Raw genomic sequence first — 24,196 nt, 5'->3', positions numbered from 1 at the left:
TTTTGTAAATTGAGTTTGTGTCTATATATGCCCTGTTTGTGATCAGAACTCCCACTCACCTGATGAAGGAGCAGTGCTCCGAAAGCTAGTGGCTTGTGCTGCCAAATAAACCTGTTGGACTTTAACCTGGTGTTGTGTGACTTCTTACTGTGTTTACCCCAGTCCAACGCCGCCATCTCCACATCATACCACCCCTGCCCCAGCAATTTCCTCCCTTGCTTTTCTCAGTATTCTGGGATATATCCCATCAGGCCCTGGGAACTTATCGACCTTAGTGTTTCTCAAGACCTCCAAAACCTCCTCTTTTTTTTACACAGAGAGTAGTGGGTGCCGGGAACCCGTTGCCGGGGGAGGGAGTGGGAGCGGATACAGTAGTGACTTTTAAGGGGCGTCTTGACAAATACATGAATAGGTTGGGAATAGAGGGATACGGTCCCCGGAAGGGTAGGGGGTTTTAGTTAAGTCAGGCAGCATGGTCGGTGCAGGCTTGGAGAGCCGAAGGGACTGTGCCTGTGCTGTAATTTTCTTTGTTCTTTTTGATCTTAACATGACCCAAACTATCTACACCTGCTTGCCTAGACTCATCATCCACCAAATGCTTCTCTTTGGTGAATACTGACGCAAAGTACTCATTTAATACCTCGCCCATTTCCTCTGCCTCCACGCATAGATTCCCTCCTTGAGTAGACCAACCCTCTCCCTGGCTACCCGTTTGATCTTTATATATGTATAAAAAGCCTTGTGATTTTCCTTAATCCTGCTGGCCAATGACTTTTCCTGACCCCTTTATCCTTCCTGAGTCCTTCCTTAAGTTTCTTTCTACTTTCCTTGTGTTCCACACTTGCTTCGTGTGTTCCCAGCCTCTGAACCTTGACAAATGCTTCCTTTTTCTTTTTAACTCGGCTCACAATATCTCTCGCTGTCCAAGTTTCCCAAAACCTGCCATTCTTATCCTTCATCCTTACAGGAATGTGCCGGTCCTGAATTCCTATCACCTTACACTTGAAAACCTCACAAATGCCAGATGTTGACTTGCACTCAAACATCTGCCCCCAATCTACATTCTTCAGTTACTGGACCTGGCCGGGCTCATTCCCCAATAAGAGGTCCAGTACGGCCCCTTCCCTAGTTGGACTATCTACAGACTCAAGATTCAAGATTGCAATCTGTAAATGGATTAATTTGAGCTTTCCCACACACCATCCCGGGCTCCAGGAGCAGCTGATTGGAAGATGCAGCTTGTACTGAGCTGCCCTCAGTTTTCAGGATTGAACATTGAGATCTGGACTGTTACTCCAGGAGTCCCTCACTCTGACTCTCACACACTCCCATACAAACTGCAACAAACAATCTTTCCACAGCAACACTTTTCCCACCGTCAGCTGCTTGAGGATGTCTCCATTCTTCACTCTCCCATCACCATGGAAAACTCTTCAGATCTTCTCCTCCAGCTCCTTTACTCCGAGACAGAGCAGCCAGCCAATTCCAGTCTGTCCATCTCACTCACCTTCACTCTGTCTGTTCGTGCAGCCTCCTGACTCAAATTTATCCACTTTACAAACCTATTGTGATGTCTGATCTCACTGTGAGGTACAGGGTGAGGCTCACACTGGCTCTGTGATGTCACCGTGTGAGGCGTCCAGTTAAAGGGGCCTCTCCCTGATCAAACAGGAGGTTGCAAAAACCCTCTGACTTTTCATGGGTTGGAATAAGTTGATGTTGTGGAAAACACTCACCGCTTTCCACACTCTGTCACCCACTGGTTTGACACATCTCTGTCTCTACATCACATTCCCACACTGATTTGTGCCTGTAGTTAGTTTCACCCAGTTTATTGCCCACACTCTGTGTGTTTACAGACATGCTTTGTAATCTCATTGTTTTCCTGATCGAGCTTCCTCGTCCACTCCTATCTGATATGGATTCATTATTTCTCTCGTACTGCCGAGCTCTCTCACTTCATGCTCCTTATTCCATTATTCTATTCCTTATTCTGGTGCCAGCCCCTCTTCCAATTTAGTTGAAACCTTCCCCAGGTTCACTGGCTCACTCCCCGTGTGGACATTGGTTCCAGTCCTGTTGAGGTGTAAGCCGTCCCTTTAGAATAGACACTTCCTGCCCCAGAATGCCCCAAGATACTGAACCCCTCCCTCCTGCCCCACGCTTCCAGCCACACACTGACCCTCTCAATCTTCCTATTTCTACTCTGGGGAGTGTGTGGAACTGGGAGGAATCCCGAGATTCGAATCTTCAAGCTTCGACTTTTTAACTTCATCCCTAGCCCGTGGGAACCTAACTCGGAAACTCAATTCCTGCTGCCTCTGTGTCATTGGAAACAGAGTGGACACAACATCTGCCTCACTCCCTTCCCGTTTGCAGAATGTTCTGCCCCCTCTCCATGGTTCCCTTTACCCCGGCAGCAGGAGGTTACACACCGTGCGGGGCTCACAATGACGGTGACAGAAATGCTGCTCTGTCTGCCTGACTATGGAATCTCCTGCGGCAACTGCATTTCTACACTTTGCTGTTGTGTCTTGTGCAGCCGCTTCCCCAGTCACGCCGTGCTCCAGATTACACTCCTGTACTCAACAGAGAAAACGCTGGAAAATCTCAGCAGGTCTGGCAGCATCTGTAAGGAGAGAAAAGAGCTGACGTTTCGAGCCCGGATGACCCTTTGTCAAAGCTAAAAGGCAGAGAAAGTGGGAGATATTTATACTGTAGGGTGAGGGAATGAAAGATGAATCATAGCCACAGAAACCAGGGGAAAGGCTGCTAATGGCAGCCCATAGAGAGAATAGAAGGTGTGAATGCGGGGGGCAGGGGGATGAGTGGGAGAGAGGTAAAATTGAGAAAAGGGGGAGAGGGGAAGCAAAGGGGGAGAAAAGGTAAGGAAAGGGGGATAAAATAGGGGGAAAGAGTGGGGGAGAAAAGTAAAGAAAGACAAAAAGAAATAAAAGGTAGAGAACAGTTAAAAATTAAATAGAATTAAAACAAAAGGGTGGAGGTGGGGTAGAGTAAATCATCGGAAGTTGTTGAATTCGCAGTTGGGACCGGAAGGCTGTAAAGTGCTGAGCCGGAAGATGAGATGCTGTTTCTCCAGTTTGCGTTGAGCTTCACTGGAACATTGCAGCAGGCCAAGGACAGACATGTGAGCACGGGAGCAGGATCGTGTGTTAAAATGGCAGCAACCGGGAGGTCAGGGTCCTGACTGCGCACAGACCGAAGGTGCTCAGCAAAGCAATCACCCAGTCTACGCTTGGTTTCTCCGATATTGAGGAGGCCACATTGGGAGCAGCGAATGTAATAGACCAAATTGAAAGAGGTGTCAGTGAAACATTGCTTAACCTGGGATAGGTGTTTTGGGCCTTGGATGGGAAGCATGGAAGAGGTAAAGGGGCAGGTGTTACACCTTCTGTGATTGCATGGGAAGGTGCCATGAATGATGGGAGAGGTGTTGGGTATAGTGGAGGAGTGGACTAGGTTATCCTGGAGGGAACGGTCTCTACGGAATGCTGACAGAGGGAGTGAAGGGAAGATGTGTTTGGTGCTGGCATCACGCTGGACTTGGCGAAAATGGCGGCAGATTATGCTTTGCATGTGCAGGCTGGTGGGGTGAAATGTGAGAACAAGGGGGACTCTATCCTTGTTCTGGGAGGGTGGGGAGAGGGTGAAGGTCGTGGTGCGGAGATGGACTGCATGCTGTTGAGGGCCCTGTCGAAAACTGTAGATGGGAATCCATGATTGAGGAAAAAGGAACACACATTAGAAGCACCACTTTGGAAAGTGGCATCATCGGAACAAATGCGATGGAAGCGAAGGAGCTGAGAGAAAGGGATGGAGTCCTTACAGGATGTAGGGTGTGAAGAGCTGTCGTCCAGGTAGCTGTGAGAGTCAGTGAGCTTGTAATGGATATTGGTAGATAGTCTATTGCTGGAAATGGAGACAGAAAGGTCAAGGATGGGAAGGGAAGTGTCTGAGATGGACCAGGTAAAGGCGATAGAGGGGTGGAAACTGGAAGCGAAGCTGATGAAGTTTTCCAGGTCCGGACGAGAGCATGAAACAGCACCAAAAAACCTTTTTACTCTCCTGCACTGCTGCCTCACAGCGCCAGGGAGCCAGGTTCAATTCTGGCCTTGGGTCACTGTCTGTGTGGAACAAAGAGAACAAAGAACAGTACAGCACAGGAAACAGGCCCTTCGGCCCTCCAAGCCTGTGCCACTCCTTGGTCCAACTAGACCAATCGTTTGTATCCCTCCATTCCCAGGCTGCTCATGTGACTATCCAGGTAAGTCTTAAACGATGTCAGCGTGCCTGCCTCCACCACCCTACTTGGCAGCGCATTCCAGGCCCCCACCACCCTCTGTGTAAAAAACGTCCCTCTGATGTCTGAGTTATACTTCGCCCCTCTCAGCTTGAGCCCGTGACCCCTCGTGATCGTCACCTCCGACCTGGGAAAAAGCTTCCCACTGTTCACCCTATCTATACCCTTCATAATCTTGTATACCTCTATTAGATCTCCCCTCATTCTCCGTCTTTCCAAGGAGAACAACCCCAGTCTACCCAATCTCTCCTCATAGCTAAGACCCTCCATACCAGGCAACATCCTGGTAAACCTTCTCTGCACTCTCTCCAATGCCTCCACGTCCTTCTGGTAGTGTGGCGACCAGAACTGGACGCAGTACTCCAAATGTGGCCTAACCAGCATTCTATACAGCTGCATCATCAGACTCCAGCTTTTATACTCTATACCCCGTCCTATAAAGGCAAGCGTACCATATGCCTTCTTCACCACCTTCTCCACCTGTGTTGCCACCTTCAAGGATTTGTGGACTTGCACACCTAGGTCCCTCTGTGTTTCTATACTCCTGATGACTCTGCCATTTATTGTATAACTCCTCCCTACATTATTTCTTCCAAAATGCATCACTTCGCATTTATCCGGATTAAATTCCATCTGCCACCTCTCCGCCCAATTTTCCAGCCTATCTATATCCTGCTGTATTGCCCGACAATGCTCTTCGCTATCCGCAAGTCCAGCCATCTTCGTGTCATCCGCAAACTTGCTGATTACACCAGTTACACCTTCTTCCAAATCATTTATATATATCACAAATAGCAGAGGTCCTAGTACAGAGCCCTGCGGAACACCACTGGTCACAGACCTCCAGCCGGAAAAAGACCCTTCGACCACTACCCTCTGTCTCCTATGGCCAAGCCAGTTCTCCACCCATCTAGCCACTTCTCCTTGTATCCCATGAGCCTTAACCTTCTTAACCAACCTGCCATGTGGGACTTTGTCAAATGCCTTACTGAAATCCATATAGACGACATCTACGGAGTTTGCACATTCTCACGGTGTCTGCGTGCGTTCCTCCGGCTGCTCCGATTCCCTCCCACACTCCAAAGCTGTGCAGGTTGGGTGGTTTAGCAATGCTGAATTGCTCGATGGTGTTCCAAGATGTATAGGTTCGGGGGAATTGTGGAGTAAATACCTGGGGTTACGGGGATAGGGAATGGGTGGGATGCTCTGTCGGAGTGTCGGTGCTGACTCGATGGGCCGGATGGCCTCCTTCTGCACTGCAGGGATTCGAAGGTGACATCACTGCCAGCATTCTCCAATACTGAGTATCAGTTTGAGGGAGACTCACTCTCTGAACACTCCTGTCCCAACACACCTCCACCCCTCGCTCTCTCCACCTTTCAGACACTTCATCAAACCCACCTCATTGGGGAAACTTTCGGCCGAGTCTCCAAATATCGAATTAATTATCTCAGTGACATATTTAGTTTAATAATGACCCTTCACCTCTGATCCCCGGGATGCTGAACCCAGTGTGGACCCAGAAATGTGCGGGGAACACATCCCAACCTGAGATATCCATGCGGGATTGCAAGGGAATTTCCCGGGAAGCATAAACCTACATTGGGCAATTCCCGGCCCTGTGAACCATCCAAGACTCAATTTAGATTTCTAATCTCTGGATTATTTCAATTGTATTCCAGGAATAGATACCCCGGAAAAGTTAGAATTAAATCCACTTCTAACGCCTCAGTAACTGTGGGACTGACACACTCCAACCCCCCACTCGCCCTCCCAACCAACTGGTGAAACCCAACCCCCCCGGGACAACTGTTCCACATCTACCCCCCTGATCCGCCCTCTGACCCAACACAGAGCCCCACAACCACCCTGCAAACTCTCACAGAACACCTTCAATACCCACCAAAACCACACAGGACCCCCATAATGCCCTCCCACCCCCACTCAGTGACCCCCACCATCCAGGCAGACCTCATCCCAGGAATATGGTGAGTGCAGGGTCACTACAGAGCTTTAAAAGTGCACCTTGATCAATCTGTGAGGGAACATTGCTGGTTACAGGGAGTGAGTGATCAGTTTAGATTGGGATGCAGCTGGAGCCTCAGGGAATGGGGAGGACAATCACTCGCAACATTCTCCTCAATTGGACACCATTCTGTTCCAAGAGGGAGTGTAGCTTGAAGATGGGATGTGTGTGTGTGTGTGTGAGCTCTCACTGTCTACTGGACAGGCTGAGCTTGATGGTGCTGAGAGTCTTTCTGTGTGTTTGCCGGTACAGACTGGGGAGTGAATGTGGGAGCCGCTTGCAATGTGACTCTCAGAGCTCACTCAGTCAGTAGCTGAGCCTGTGGACAATGTGTTAGCATCGTGTCAATGTGACTGGGTTAGTAATCCAGAGACTGGAATAATGACAGACACACGAGTTAACCACACACTGCACTGGAAGGAGAAATTAAACTCAATTAATGAAATTTAAACTGAAAAGACTAACGTCAGTAATGGTGACCATAAAACCAGAGGTTATTGTTCTAAAAACATCTGGTTCACCAATGTCCTTTAGGGAAGGAAATCTGCTGTCCTCACTTGGTCTGGTCTACAGCGCGCCAATCAGGTAAAGCCATGTTGGTGACTCACCGCGATCTTCTGATGGGCAATTAGGGATGGGCAATAAATACTGGCCTTGCTCCCGACACCCACACCCCATGATTCAATAAAAATACTTCCCAGTCTGTGTGTGAAAATGAAGAGAACTCTTCTCTTCCCATTTCTGTTTTTGTCTGTGATCCGTGCAGAAATCAGAAAACACACAAAGTTTGTCCAATTTGAAGCCACATTTATTTCCAGATTTGAGGTTTCAGTCATTGAAATAATGACATTTGAAAGATAATTGTTGGATAGACAGCTCCCCCTCTGCTCCATCCAGCTTCCCCCACAACTGCGATGCCTTGTTCATCACAACACACTGACTCATCCCCACCCCCCCCATCCAGACCATGTGATCTCCAGGGAGAGGCGAAAACCCAGAGTGAAAACCCCAGGGCCAATATGGGGAGAAAAAATCTGGGAAATTCCTCTCCGACCCCCTGTGGCGATCAAAACGATTCCAGGAGATCACATTGGCCCTGATCAGACAATGCTTCCCAAGACAATTGCTATTCCATTTCTGTTTTACAAAAACCATCTGAACCCTCTGCCTCAGAGACTGGTTCCCAACTATCCGCAGTCTCGCTCTGTACTGGCACCAACAAGACCAACATTCACTGAAGATTGAAACTAGCTGACGGACTGTTCCCATTTCTGTTATTCCAACTTGAACAGAAACTCTCCTCAATCCTTTCTCTCAATTGTTAATTTGCTGAAATTCATCCCCCAGTCACTGGCAGTCAGGGTTTGAAAGCAGCCTGACACTGGCACCTGTCAACACAGACATCTCCGAACCAGCTGGTGCCAGGGAGGACTCATAGAGTCATAGAGTCAAAGAGGATTACAGCATGGAAACAGGCCCTTCGGACCAACTTGTCCATGCCACCCCTTTTATTAAACCCCTAAGCTCGTCCCAATTGCCCGCATTTGGTCCATATCCCTCTGTATCCATCGTACCCATGTAACTGTCTAAATGCTTTTTAAAAGACAAAATTGTACCCGCCTCTACTACTATCTCTGGCAGCTTGTTCCAGACACTCACCACCCTCTGTGTGAAAAAATTGCCCCTCTGGGCTCTTTTGTATCTCTCCCCTCTCACCTTAAACCTATGACCTCTAGTTTTAGACTCCCCTACCTTTGGGACATGATATTGACTATCTAGCTGATCTGTGCCCCTCATTATTTTATAGACCTTTATAAGGTCACCCCTCAGCCTCCTACGCTCCAGAGGAAAAATGTCCCAATCTATCCAGTCTCTCCTTATAACTCAAATTATCAAGTCCTGGTAGCATCCTAGTAAGTCTTTTCTGCACTCTTTCTAGTTTAATAACATCCTTTGTATAATAGGGTGACCAGAACTGTGCACAGTATTCCAAGTGTGGCCTTACCAATGTCTTGTACAACTTCAACAAGACGTCCCAACTCCTGTATTCAATGTTCTGACCAATGAAACCAAGCATGCCGAATGCTTTCTACACCACTCTGTCCACCTGTGACTCCGCTTTCAAGGAGTTATGAACATGTACGCCGAGATCTCTTTGTTCTGTAACTCTCCCCAACGCCCTACCATTAACTGAGAAAGTCCTGCCCTGGTTCAATCTACCAAAATGCATCACATCGCATTTATCTAAATTAAACTCCATCTGCCATTTGTCAGCCCATTGGCCCAATTGATCAAGATCCCGTTGCAATCCAAGATAACTTTCTTCACTGTCCACGATGCCACCAATCTTGGTGTCATCTGCAAACTTACTAACCTATATTCTTATCCAAATCATTAATATAAATGACAAATAACAGTGGACCCAGCACTGATCCCTGAGGCACACCGCTGGTCACAGGCCTCCAGTTTGAAAAACAACTCTCTACAACCACCCTCTGGCTTCTGTCATCAAGCCAATTGTGTATCCATTTGGCTACCTCCCCCTGGATCCTGTAAGATTCAACCTTCTGCAACAACCTACCATGCGGTACCTTGTCAAAGGTCTTGCTAAAGTCCATGTAGACAACAGCAACTGCACTGCCCTCATCTACCTTCTTGGTTACCCCTTCAAAAAACTCAATTAAATTTGTGAGATACGATTTTCTACTCACAAAACCATGCTGACTGTCCCTAATCAGTCCTTGCGTCTCTAAATGCCTGTAGATCCTGTCTCTCAAAACACCTTCCAACAACTTACCCACCACAGATGTGAGGCTCACCGGCCTGTAGTTCCCAGGCTTTTCCCTGCAGCCCTTTTTAAACAGAGGCACAACATTTGCCACTTTCCAATCTTCAGGCACCTCACCCGTGACTATCGATGATTCAAATATCTCTGCTAGGGGACCCGCAATTTCCTCCCTAGCCTCCCACAATGTCCTGGGATACAGTTCATCAGGTCCCGGGGATTTTTCTACCTTGATGGGCTTTAAGACTTCCAGCACCTCCTTCTCTGTAATATGTACACTCCTCAAGACATCACTATTTATTTCCCCAAGTTCTCTAACATCCATGCTTTTCTCAACAGTAAATACTGATGAGAAATATTAATTTAGGATCTCACCCATCTTTTATGGATTCGCACATAGATGACCTTGTTGATCCTTAGGAGGACCTACTCTCTCCCTTGTTAGTCTTTTGTCCTTTATGTATTTGTAGAAGCTCTTTGGATTCTCCTTTGCCTTATCTGCCAAAACAATTTCGTGTCCCCTTTTTGTCCTCCCGATTTCTCTCTTAACTCTACTCCTACACCCCCTATACTCTTCAAGAGATTCACTTGATCCCAGCTGCCTATGCATGTCATGTGCTTCTTTCTTCTTCTTGACCAGGGCCTCAATATCCCGAGTCATCCAGGGTTCCTGACTTCTGCCAGACTTGCCCTTCACTCGAACAGGAATGTGTTTACCCTGAACCCTGGTTAACACACTTTTGAAAGCGAGCCACTTACCAGACATCCCTTTGCTTCCCCACAGATTCCCTCAATTAATTTTTGAAAGTTCCTGCCTGATACCATCAAAATTGGCCTTGCCCCAATTTAGAATTTTAACTTTTGGGCCAGACCTATCATTCTCCATTCCTATCTTAAAACTAAAAGAATTATGGTCACTGGTCCCAAAGTGATCCCTTACTATCACTTCTGTCACCTGCCCTTCCTTATTTCCCAAGAGGCGGTCATGTTTTGCCCCCTCTCTAGTCGGGCCATCCACATACTGAATGAGAAATTCCTCCTGAATACACTCAACAAATTTCTCTCCATCCAACCCTCTAATACTATGGCTGTCCCAGTCAATGTTAGGAAAATTAAAATCTCCGACTATTACCACCCTATTTTTCTTGGAGCTATCTGTAATCTCCTTACATATTTGCTCCTCAATTTCCCGCTGACTATTTGGGGGCCCAAAGTACAACCCTATCAAAGTGATTTCCCCCTTCTTATTTCTCAGTTCTACCCATATAGACTCAGTGGCTGAACCCTCGGATATATCCCCTCTCAGTACGGCCATGATGTTTTCCCTAATCAAAAGTGCAACATCCCCTCCTCTCTTACCTCCTGTTCTATCTTTCCTATAGCATCTGTACCCTGGAACATTGAGCTGCCAGTCCTGTCCCTCCCTTAGCCATGTTTCAGTAATTGCTATAATATCCCAGTCCCACGTACCCATCCATGCCCTGAGTTCATCTGCCTTGCCCGTCAGGCCTCTTGCATTGAAATAAAGGCAGTTTAATCTGGACTTCCCTTGCTCTCTGTCTTGCTTTGCCTGATCTGTCTGGTACTAGGATTACTGACACTGCCTTTTGTACTTAATGTGCTCTCTTTAACTTCTGCAATGTCCTCAACCTTCTCTTCTGTCTCCCGACTGCTTTGGGTCCCACCCCCCCCGCCAAACTAGTTTAAACCGTCCTGAGTGGCTCAAGCAAGTTTCCCCGCCAGGATATTACCTCCCTCCAGTTCAGGTGTAACCCGTCCCTCTTGAACTGGGGGTTTCCCCAGAAAAGACTCTTTACCTTATCCTGGGAGATATGGTACAAGCTGGTGCTGAGGTTTCACCCAGTGGTGTGGAGTGGATTGGAAACGATGGGTTGGTGAGTGGCTTTAAGCAGCCAATCCCACTCCTCACCATTGGAAAATAAATCAACCGGAGTCTTTCCCCCTCGAGACTTTTCTCTTCAGTCACACGGTGGAACCCTGGCTGAGATTGCTCAGAGCACACAGCATGGACACATTGCTGCTCTCATCCTTGTAAACCTTCTCTGCAGCCTCTCCCGTCCCTCGATATCCTTTTTATAACATCCTGAATAAAGCTGCCTGCAGGATTCTAAGTGTGGGGTCGAACCAAAGATCACTGCTGGTTTGGTGTAACTCCCCTATTTAAATTCCCTGTTGAAATGAAGCCGAGTGATTGGTTCACTGTTTCCCAGGCCATGCCAAGCTGGGCCACAAATTTTATTGATCGATTGGGGTTTGAAAACATTTATCACATCCTGGGAGACAGAGGGAGTCAATGATTGGTGCATTCCCGAGCATCAACTTATTGCAACCCAAGCAAAGTGCGAGGGTTTTTGCAACCTCCTGTTTGATCAAGGATGGCTCCTTGGATGGGTCACACGGGGACATCACAGAGCAAGTCTGCCCCTCGCCCTGTACATCACAGTGAGATCAGACATGGCAATAGGAGAGTGAATTGGGGGCAGGAGGCTGCACAGACTGAGGGAAAGGGAGCTGCACTGACTGACAAACTGGCTGATCTGTCTCAGAGTGAATGTAGTCGGGGAGAAGATCCAAACAGCTTTACTCTGTGATGGGAGTGTGAAGAATCGCAGTTTCCTTTGTTCCTCCCGCCCTGTCCACCCTCCCCAATCCTGCACCTTCCATGTAATAAGTGACCTCTCTGTCCTTCCCAGCATCATGTATTTTGTTCAACTTAATTTTACAATTATTGGGGCAAAAAATAAAGAACAAAGAAAATTACAGCACAGGAACAGGCCCTTCGGCCCTCCAAGCCTGTACTGACCATGCTGCTGTACTGAACTAAAACCCCCTACCCTTCCGGGGACCATATCCCTCTGTTCCCATCCTATTCATGTATTTGTCACGACGCCTCTTAAAAGCAACAATCGCATCTACTTACACGACCTCCCCTGGTCGCGAGTTCCAGGCGCTCACCACCCTCTGTGTAAAAAACTTGCCTTGTATATCTCCTTTAAACCTTGCCCCTCGCACCTTAAACCTGTGCCCCCGAGGAATTGACTCTTCCACCCTGGGAAAAAGCTTCTGACTATCCACTCCGTCCGTGCCCATTGTAATCTTGTAGACTTCTATCAGGTCGCCCCTAAATCTCCGTCGTTCCAGCCTCTCCTCATAGCTAATGCCCTCCATACCAGGCAACATCCTGGTGAATCTTGCCTGTACCCTCTCCAAAGCCTCCACATCCTTCTGGCAGTGTGGCGACCAGAATTGAACACTATATTCCAAGCACGGCCTAACTAAGGTTGTATAAAGCATGACTTGCCAATTTTTAAACTCAATGCACTGACCGATGAAGGCAAGCATGCCGTATGCCTTCTTGACTACCTTCTCCACCAGCGTTGCCACTTTCAGTGACCGGTGTACCTGTACACCCAGATCCCTCTGCCTATCAACATTCTTAAGGGTTCTGCAACTTACCGTATATTACCCATCTGTATTAGGCCTTCCAAAGTGCATTACCTCACATTTGTCCAGATTAAACTCCATCTGCCATCGCACCACCCAAATCTCCAACCAATCTATATCCTGCTGTATCTTTTGATGGTCCTCACGACAACGCAGAACCGCTGAGCAGAAACTGATAGCCAAGTTCCGCACACATGAGGACGGCCTCAACCAGGATCATGGGTTCAAATCACACAATCTGTAACCCCCACGACTTGCCTGGGCTTGCAAAATTGCACTAACTGTCCTGGCTGGGGACAATACACATCTCTTTAACCTGTGCTTAACCCTCTCTCCACTCACATTGTCTGTACCTTTAAGACTTGATTACCTACAAAGACTCGCATTCCAACCATTATCTTGTAAATTGAGTTTGTATCTATATATGCCCTGTTTGTGAACAGAACTCCCACTCACCTGATGAAGGTGCAGCGCTCTGAAAGCTTGTGGCTTGTGCTACCAAATAAACCTGTTGGACTTTAACCTGGTGTTGTGAGACTTCTTACTGTGTTTACCCCAGTCCAACGCCGCCATCTCCACATCATACCTCCCCTGTAGCCAGTGATGATATAAAGATTTCTTTCAAAGCCCCAGCAATTTCCTCCCTTGCCTTTCTCAGTATTCTGGGGTATATCCCATCAGGCCCTGGGCACTTGTCAAATTTAATGTTTCACAATAACCCCAATACCTCCTCCTTTTGGATCTCAACATGACCCAAACTATCGACACATCCTTCCCCAGACTCATCACCCACCAAGTCCTTCTCTTTGGTGAATACCGATGCAAAATATTCAATTAATACCCCGACCATTTCCTCTGGCTCCACGCATAGATTCCCTCCCCTGTTCTTGAGGCTCTTGCTCCTTATATACGTATAAAAAGCCTTGGGATTTTCCTTAATCCTGCTGGTCAATGACTTTTCCTGACCCCTTTATCTTTCCTGAGTCATTGCTTAAGTTTCTTTCTACTTTCCTTGTGTTCCACACTTGCTTCGTGTGTTCCCAGCCTCCAAGCTTTGACAAATGCTTCCTTTTTCTCTTTGACTCGGCTCACAATATCTCTCGTTATCCAAGTTTCCCAAAACCTGCCATTCTTATCCTTCATCCTTACAGGAATGTGCCGGTCCTGAATTCCTATCACCTTACACTTGAAAGCCTCCCACATGCCAGATGTTGACTTGCACTCAAACATCTGCCCCCAATCTACATTCTTCAGTTACTGGACCTGGCCGGGCTCATTCCCCAATAAGAGGTCCAGTACGGCCCCTTCCCTAGTTGGACTATCTACAGACTCAAGATTCAAGATTGCAATCTGTAAATGGATTAATTTGAGCTTTCCCACACACCATCCCGGGCTCCAGGAGCAGCTGATTGGAAGATGCAGCTTGTACTGAGCTGCCCTCAGTTTTCAGGATTGAACATTGAGATCTGGACTGTTACTCCAGGAGTCCCTCACTCTGACTCTCACACACACCCATACAAACTGCAACAAACAATCTTTCCACACCAACACTTTTCCCACCGTCAGCTGCTTGAGGATGTCTCCATTCTTCACTCTCCCATCACCATGGAAAACTCTTCAGATCTTCTCCTCTAGCTCCTTTACTCCGAGACAGATCAGCCAGCCGATTCCAGTCTGTCCATCTCACTCGCCTTCACTCTGTCTGTTCGTGCAGCCTCCTGACTCAAATTTATCCACTTTACAAACCTATTGTGATGTCTGATCTCACTGTGAGGTACAGGGTGAGGCTCACACTGGCTCTGTGATGTCACCGTGTGAGGCGTCCAGTGAAAGGGGCCTCTCCCTCATCAAACAGGAGGTTGCAAAAACCCTCCGACCTTTCATGGGTTGGAATAAGTTGATGTTGTGGAAAACACTCACCGCTTTCCACACTCTGTCACCCACTGGTTTTACACATCTCTGTCTCTACATCACATTCCCACACTGATTTGTGCCTGTAGTTAGTTTCACCCAGTTTATTGCCCACACTCTGTGTGTTTACAGACATGCTTTGTAATCTCATTGTTTTCTCTTCCACCTTCTTCCGTCGGGATAAAGATACAAAGTCTGGGGTCACATACCAACAGATTCTCCCATTCTGCCACCAGACTTTTGAAAGGACCTTCCACATATTGAGCTGATCTTGCTCTGCATGTTGTCTGTAACTGCAACACTACATTCTGCACCCTCTCCTTTCCTTCTCCCCCTATGTACTCTATGAATGGTATATTTTGTCTGTATAGCGTGAGAAACAATACTTTTCATTGTATCCCAATACACATGACAATAATAAATCAATCAAATAAAATCAACTCAATTCCTGCTGCCTCTGTGTCATTGGAAACAGAGTGGACACAACATCTGCCTCACTCCCTTCCGGTTTGCAGAATGTTCTGCCCCCTCTCCATGGTTCCCTTTACCCCGGCAGCAGGAGGTTACACACCGTGCGGGACTCACAGTGACGGTGACAGAAATGCTGCTCTGTCTGCCTGACTATGGAATCTCCTGCGGCAACTGCATTTCTACACTTTGCTGTTGTGTCTTGTGCAGCCCCTTCCCCAGTCACGCCGTGCTCCAGATTACACTCCTTCAATGTGTCGCCACTCCCATCGCTGCCAATCCACTGCAAAGCTTCGTGTGAAGCCTCCACACCAGTTTGTTCTGAGGCCGTGCGGGTGGAGAGAGGGGAAACTTTTGGCCAAGTCTCCAAATATCGAATTAATTCTCTCAGTGACATATTTACTTTAATAATGACCCTTCACCTCTGATCCCCGGGATGCTGAACCCAGTGTGGACCCAGAAATGTGTGGGGAACACAATCCCTACCCGGAATATCCATGCGGGATTGCAAGAGGTTAAAGAGGTGTGTATTGTCTCCAGACAGGACAGTTAGTGAGATTTTGCAAGCCCAGGCCAAATGGTGGGGGTTACAGACAGTGTGACATGAACCCAAGGTCCCGGTTGAGGCCATCCTCGTGCGTGAGGAACTTGGCTATCAGTTTCTGCTCTGCGTTGTCATGTGCCTTGAAAGCCACCTTGGAGAACACTTACCTGAAGATTTTGTCCCAGTGACAGTGAAGGAACGGTGATATATTTCCAAGTCAGGATGGTGAGTGACTTGCGGGGGGGGCAACCTCCAGGTGATGGTGTTCGCAGGTATCTGCTGCCCTTGTCCTTCTAGATGGTAGTGGAGGTGGGTTTGGAAGGTGCTGCCAAAGGGAAATGTGTCATTTGATCCACTAGGTTACACTTTTGCTTTGAGTGGGAGCGGGGGACACAGCTCTGATGCCTTCACGTCTTATACAAGTTGTATAACAGTTCTCATGTGACTTGCGGGGTGGGGGGAATGTGCAGGTGTTCCCAGGCATCTGACGCTCTTGTCAGTCTAAAGGGCAGAGTTTTTGGGTTTGGAAGGTGTTGTCGGAGAAGCCTTGTCGAGTTGCTGCCGGGCATCTGGGAAATCCTGGGAAACCTCCTCCAGACCTTTCCTTTGGACTTTACCTCTTTCCTGAAGTGTGGAATCCGGAATTCTCCACAACCCTCCAAACCAATCCTAATGATAAAGTCTGAACATGGCCCCTTGTTATTGCACTGTGATTGCATCGGGGGGGTTGGTTTGGCTCAGTTGGCTGGACGGCTGGTTAGTTGATGCAGAGCAATGCCAACAGCGCGGGTTCAGTTCCCGTACCGGCTGAGGTTATTCAGGAAGGCCTCACCTTCTCAACCTTGCCCCTCGCCTCAGGTGTGGTGATCCTCAGGTTAAATCATCACCAGTCGGGTCACCTCCCCCCTCCGCCCCCTCCCCCCCCCCCCCCGCCCCCTCCCCCCCCCCCCCCCCCCCTGCACCCACCCCACCCCTTCCCCCCCCCCCCCCCACCCAACATGGCAGAGCAGCTGATGGCTACTGCCTGCTTCCAATTATAAACCCTGGCTGTGTTTTATTAACCACTTTCTCATCTTGTCACCATTCAACCCCAGCCACCCAAACCTTCACCCTCTTCCTGCCCCCCTCCCTAGGCCCCCTACTCCCTCCCACCTTCTTCCCGCTCCCCTTCGCCCCAGCCTGTTCTTAACCCTCCCACCCTCCAGCTCCTGTTCCCACCCGTCCCCAGCTTGTTCCCGCTCTCCCCCCCATTTATCATTATTGCTTTTGCGGTTAGGTAGAGATAGAGATGAGGTGCATTGTGGGATTGATACTCCCTGGGAGGTAATTAATAAATTAATTAATAAATAACCAGCCGCCAACACGGATAGAGTTTGAAGATGTGAATATTTTAATTGGTTTGGGGGGGGATGTGGTGGGAGCCACAGAGGAGCCCAGTGCCGGGTGACACACTCGGGGACAGGGCACAGCTCAGCTTGGATAGGGAGGCTGGGAGACTCGGTGTGGCGTGGGGGTCAGTTGCTGCGAGGTATCCTCTCTACCCACTGCCATTCCGCAGCTCCGACATGGGGGGTGTGGGGTGAGGGAGAGGCGCGATCGGCCTGGGCGGCAGTGGGTTGGCGAGGGCTGAATTTTGGGGGGTGTGGGGCTCGCGATTGGCCATGGGCCCCCACGATTTGGGGGGGGCGGGGGGGGGGGCGCAGTGTTCAGGCTCTCTGTCAGACCTCTGCTGTTGCGATGGCACACGAGCAGATAGAGAGATCTGCACATGCCCAATAGCTCCCTCTGCAGGCAGGCCGCTGAGTTAAGCCCCGCCCACTGCCTGAAGCAACTAGATTTAGCCAATTTCTTTATACACTATGTGCACAAGATTGTGCGTAAAAACCCACCCAAAAAACTGATCTGCAACTCTCCCATATTCACAGTAGCTGGACACTTCGAATCATTCTCATAAAACTCCACCCCATGTCTCTAACTGGAGCCCCAAAGGAGAGACCAAAGGATGGAGAGAGATCTCAATCATGGGGATCCCGATGGAAACATCTCTCAGTAATGGGGTCCCGACGGGGAGATCTCTCAGTAATGGGGTCCCGATGGGGAGATCTCTCAGTGATGGGGTCTCGATGGAAAGATCTCTCAGTAATGGGGGTCCTAATAGGGAGATCGCTCAGTAATGGGGTCCCGATGGAGGGATCTCTCAGTAACAGGGTCCCGATGGGGAGATCTCTCAGTAATGGGGTCCCGATGGGGAGATCTCTCAGTGATGGGGTTCCCGATAGGGAGATCCCTCAGTAATGGGGTCCCGATGGAGAGATCTCTCAGTAATGGGATCCCGATGGAGAGATCTCTCAGTAATGGGGTCCCGATGGAGAGATCTCTCAGTAATGGGGTCCCGATGGAGAGATCTCTCAGTAATGAGGTCCCGATGAAGAGATCTCTCGGTAATGGGTTCCCGATGGAGAGATCTCTCAGTAATGGGATCCCGATGGAGAGATCTCTCAGAAATGGGGTCCGGATGGAGAGATCTTTCAGTAATGGAGTCCCGATGGAGAGATCTCTCAGTAATGGGGTCCCGATAGGGAGATCTCTCAGTAATGGGGTCCCGATAGGGAGATCTCTCAGTAATGGGGTCCCGATGAAGAGATCTCTCAGTAATTGGGTCCCGATGTTGATGAATTCCTGACAGGAATTCAATCTCATCCACAGGAAGTATCCGGAGCTGTCAGATTGTGCCCCGCTACAACACCCTTCCCCCTCCCTTCTCTCAACCCCCTCTCCCCATACATTCTTTCACCTGGGATTCATGTCGTCATGGCAACACCATGTTGTGGTCAATACAATGAGGTGGTTGGTGGCCTGACCTTGGACACCATCCACTTGCTGCTGGACCTAGGGGACACCACCCTGTTACCATACCAACGGGCTCCACCTATCCCAGCCCAACTGACCAATCAACAACAGCACCACGTCTCACCACAGCCAACATCCCGGAGAACAGAAAAACCCGGAATTGGGATCGAAATCTGGCTCCAGGGAGCTCCCTGAGGAAACATGGCTGCTAATTTGTTCCAGGAGCTGCAACACATCAACTCACAGCTGCTGAACTGTGACCTCCCGCTTTGTCCCGTGACCTCCCGTTTTGTCCCGTGACCTCTCGCTTGGTCCCGTGACCTCCCTCTTTGACCCGTGACCTCCCGCTTTGACCCGTGACCTCCCACTTTGACCCATGACCTCCCGCTTTGTCCCGTGACCGCCGGCTTTGACCCATGACCTCTCGCTTTGACCCGTGACCTCCCGCTTTGACCCGTGACCTTCCGCTTTGACCCGTGACCTCCCGCTTTGACCCGTGACCTCCCGCTTTGACCCGTGACCTCCCGCTTTGACCCGTGACCTCCCACTTTGACCTGTGACCTCCCGCTTTGACCCGTGACCTCCCGCTTTGACCCGTGACCTCCCGCTTTGACCCGTGACCTCCCGCTTTGACCTGTGACTTGCTAATGGGTTTTCAAAAAATATGAGCAACTCAAAACTAACTTATAAATAGCAGTGAATTAAATATAAAAAATACCAGTAAATCTATACATGGCTATAAAAACAACGGACTGAGGGAACGGTGGGAGGGAGGGATCAGAAACAGCGTCAATCATCATCATGCTGAACTATCTCCCTGTTGCCTCGGTAATTCTGGTGTGGACAAACAAGGAGGATGGAGGGATTGCCGTCCCGTCCTTCGAGAGCAGGTGAATGTGGCGGTGACCTGGAAGAGGAAGAGACAAGGTCGTTAGAGAGCAGCAAAGGTTAAAGACAGGACCTGTTCCCCTCCGAAATTGCTACTTCCCTTTCATACATCTCTTCCAACCCCCCACTGCCCTTTGACCTTCTCTCCCTCTCCCATCACCCATTTCCCCTCCTCCTCCAGCCACTTCCCCAATCCCTATGGGTGACACAGTGGTTAGCACTGCTGCCTCACAGTGCCAGGGACCCGGGTTCAATTCCAGTCTCGGGTCACTGTCTGTGCGGAGTTTACACATTCTCCCCATGTCTGCATGGGTTTCCTCCCACAGTCCGAAAGATCATAGAATTATAGAATCCCTACAGTGCTGAAGGAGGCCATTTGGCCCATCGAGTCTGCACTGACAATAATCCCACCCAGGCTCTACCCCGTAACCCCACATATTTACCCTGCTAGTCCCCCTGACACTAAGGGATAATTTAGCATGGCCAATCCACCTAACCCGCACATCTTTGGAGTGTGCAAGGAAACCGGAGCACCCGGAGGAAACCCACGCAGACACGGGGAGAATGTGCAAACTCCACACAGACAGTGACCCAAGGCCAGAATTGAACCCGGGTCCCTGGCGCTGTGAGGCAGCAGTGACAACCACTGTGCCACCATGCCAACCAAAAGATGTGCAGGTTAGGTGGACTGGCCATGCAAAATTGCCCCTTAATGTCCAAAGATGTGTAGGTTAGGGGGATTAGCGGGGCAAATGCGTGGGGTTATCGGGATGGGTGGGGGGTCGGCCTGAATAAGATGCTCTGTCAGAGAGTTGGTGCAGATTCGATGGGCCAAATGGTCTCGTTCTGCACTGTAGGGATTCTATGATTTACGAGTCTCACAATGTGTGGCTCAGAGATCCGCGTGGGACAAATGCATTTCTATTTATGGGGTGAGGGGCATTGGCACCAGCCCTGGGGAAGATGGGAGTTGTAACGGTGTGACAGTCTTCATCTGATCCATATTGGATATGTGAGTGGTGCAGCTAGTGCGGTAGGGAGGGATTTTAACTAAACAGTGGGGCCGAGGGATCACATGAGGGGAGCTTATTTATTTATTAGTGTCACAAGTCGGCTTACATTAACACTGCAATGAAATTACTGTGAAATTCCCCTAGTCACCACACTCCGGCACCTGTTCGGGTACACTGAGGGAGAATTTAGCACGGCCAATGCATCTAACCGGCACGTCTTTCGGACTGTGGGAGGAAACTGGAGCACCCGGAGGAAACCCACGCAGACACGGGGAGAACGTGCAAACTCCACACAGACAGTGACCCAAGCCGGGAATTGAACCTGGGTCCCTGACGCTGTGAGGCAGCAGTGCCAACCACTGTGCCACCGTGCTGGCCCATTGTGATATGATGTGAAAGATTAAAGGAAAGAGGGGAACGGCAAGGTCACAATAAGGGAAATGGCAGTGGGAGTGAGGCAGGAAGGGATAGGGTGTACAAGGTTAAGCGTGCATCAGCAGCTAGAACTAAATGTCGCAAAAGTAAGACAGAATGAAAGGGACTCGATCAGAATGGCCGTAGCATTCACAATGAGGTCGGTGAGTTCACGATGCATGTTAGTAAACAGATGTGATGTAATTTCCATTACAGAGACCTGGCTGCAGGGTAACCGAGGCTGGGAGCTGAATATTTCAGGACAATTGACATTTAGGAAGGACAGGCAAAAAGTAATGTTAGCTGGGGTAGCACCGTTAATAAGTTAATAACAATATGCTGTAAAATCTACCAACGGACAGGTTATTTTGGACATGGCAATCCGTAATGACAGTAAGAGTTTTAACAACACCAGGTTAAAGTCCAACAGGTTTATTTGGTAGCAAATGCCATTAGCTTTCGGAGCGCTGCTCCTTCGTCAGATGGAGTGGAAATCTGCTCTCAAACAGGGCACAGCATACATCATGCATCAACCATGCAACAGGGCACAATCTGTAATGAGACAGGATTCATTAAAAACCTCCTAAAAAAAGAAGCCTCTAGGCAAGAGTGATCATAACATAAATTTCATCTTCAGAATGAGAGTGAGAAATGTGGGCCCATAACTAGTGTCTTAAAACTTTTTTTTGCACTTTGCATCAGTATTCCCCAAAGAGATAGATTTGCTGGATGATGAGTCTGGGAAAGGTAGATAGTTTGAGTCATGTTCAGATCAAAAAGGAGGAGGTATTGGGGTTCTTGAGAAACATTAAGGTAGTCAAGTCTCCAGGGCCTGATGGGATATACCCCAGAATACTGAGAGAGGCAAGGGAGAAAATTGCTGGGGCTTTGAGAGAAATCCTTGTATCCTCACTGACTACAGGGGAGGTGCCAGAGGAGAATAGCCAATGTTGTTCCTTTGTTTAAGAAGGGTAGCAAGAATAATCCAGGTAATTACAGGCCGGTGAGCCTTACATCAGTGGTAGGGAAATTATTGGAGACCATTCTTCGAGACAGGATTTACTCCCACTGGGAAATAAGTGGACGTATTAGTGAGAGGCAACATGGTTTTGTGAAGGGGAGGTCGTGTCTCACGAACTTGATCAAGTTTTTCGAGGAAGTGACGAAGATGATTGATGAGGGTAGGGCAGTGGATGTTGTCTACATGGACTTCAGTAAGGCCTTTGACAAGGTCCCTCATGGCAGACTGGTGCAGAAGGTGAAGTCACATGGGATCAGAGGTGAGCTGGCAAGGTGGATACATAATTGGCTCGGTCATAGAAGACAGAGGGTAGCAGTGGAAGGGTGCGTTTCTGAATGGAGAGCTGTGACAAGTGATGTTCCTCAGGGATCAGTGCTGGGACCTTTGCTGTTTGTAATATATATATAAATGATTTGAAGGGAAATGTAGCTGGTTTGATTAGAAGTTTGCGGACGGCACAAAGATTGGTGGATTTGAGGATAGTGATGAGGACCATCAGAGGATACAGCAGGATATAGATCGGTTGGAGACTTGGGCAGAGAGATGTCAGATGGAGTTTAATCTGGACAAATGTGAGGTAATGCATTTTGGAAGGTGTAATACAGATAGGAAATATACAATAAATGACAGAACCCTTAAGAGTATTGATAGGCAGAGGGATCTGGGTGTACAGGTACACAGGTCACTGAAAGTGGCAATGCAGGTGGAGAAGGGAGTCAAGAAGGCATACGGCATGCTTGCCTTCATCAGCCGGGGCATTGAGTTTAAAAATTGGCAAGTCATGTTGCAGCTTTATACAACCTTAGTTCGGCCGCACTTGCAATATAGTGTTCAATTCTGGTCGCCACACTACCAGAACTGCTTTGGATAGGGTACAGAAAAGATTTACCAGGATGTTGCCTGGTATGGAGGGCATTAGCTATGAGGAGAGGTTGGAGAAATTTGGTTTGTTCTCACTGGAACGACGGAGGCTGAGGGGGCGACCTGATAGAAGTCTACAAGATTATGAGGGGCATGGATAGAGTGGATAGTCAGAAGCTTTTTCCCAGGGTGGAAGAGTCAATTACTAGCGGGCACAGGTTTAAGGTGCGAGGGGCAAGGTTTAAAGGAGATGTATGAGGCAGATTTTTTTACACAGAGTAGTGGGTGCCTGGAACTCGATGCCGGAGGAGGTAGTGGAAGCGGATACGGTAGTGACTTTTAAGGGGCAACTTGATAAATACATGAATAGGATGGGAATAGAGGGATATGGTTCCCGGAAGGGTAGGGGGTTTTAGTTAAGTTGGGCAGCATGGTCGGTGCTGGCTTGGAGGGCCGAAGGGCCTGTTCCTGTGCTGTAATTTTCTTTGTTCTTAGAAGAGGCATCTAGAAAGGCATGAAGACAGGGTTGGCTAAAATGGAATGGGAAATCGATTCAAAGATAAGACATTAGAGAAACAGTGACAGACATTGAAGGGAATATTTCATAATCTTCAACAGAGATATGTTCCATTGAGAAAGAAAGACTCTACAAGAAGGATACAGCGTCCGTGATAAACTCAGGAAATTGAATGTGTTACTAAATTGAAAAAGAATATGCTTAATGCTGCAGAGGCAAATTGGGAAATATTTGGATAGCAGCAAAGGGTGACTAAAATAATATAGAATTGGAGTCGGAGAGAAAGCTAATAAAAAATATAAAAAGATAGTGAAACCTTCCACATTTATATAAAAAGGAAGGGAGTAGCTAAAGTGAGCTTCAGTCCCTTTGAGGATGGGACTGGGGAATTAATAATGGAAAACAGCAGAGACTTTGAAGAAGAATTTCTGTACCTGTCTTCACAGTGGAAGACACAGCAAGCAGCCAAGTGGCAAAAGAATGGAAGTTGGAATAATTGCTACCGCTGCAGAATAAGTCATTGGAATACGAACAGGGCCAAAGTCTGACACACTGTTGGACCAGATGGCCTGCATAATAGGGTCTTAAAGTGACTGCAGAGATAGTGGATGTAATCTTCCAGAATTCCCCAGATCCTGGAAGGGGCCCAGAGGATTGGAAAACTGCAAATATACCATTGACAATTCAAGAGCAAGGAAGGAAGCAGGAAGCTATGGCCTGAATTTTACATTGCCCCCTCCGGCCAGTTTCGAGGCGAGGGAGGAGTGTGAAATTGCATGGATGGGATTTCCTCCGAGTTCTCGCTCTTCCCGACACAAAGATGTTCTTATTGTGGGGCGGGCGGGCGGGCGGGCGGGATTTGAGATGGGAAGCCCTGCCACTTATCGTAACACTGGCGCCCCCTACCTGAACACTTCTTCAGCTCACTGCGGCGCAGTAACCAACTGGTTCCCTTTGGCACTGCAGCGATTCTATCATTCTATACCCAGAGTTACTCAGAGTTACTCGAGTGTCTAACAAGCAAGGTGGGACTCGGGGAACCAGCAAATTTCCAAAAGGAATTCGAGTTCCGCAATCTCTCTCCATTTCAATAATTTGCTGCTTTGCTAATT

This window comes from Mustelus asterias, unplaced genomic scaffold, assembly GCF_964213995.1.
Source record: "Mustelus asterias unplaced genomic scaffold, sMusAst1.hap1.1 HAP1_SCAFFOLD_1848, whole genome shotgun sequence".
NCBI classification, from domain to species: Eukaryota; Metazoa; Chordata; class Chondrichthyes; order Carcharhiniformes; family Triakidae; genus Mustelus; species Mustelus asterias.
Note: the sequence above shows the minus strand (reverse complement) of the source record.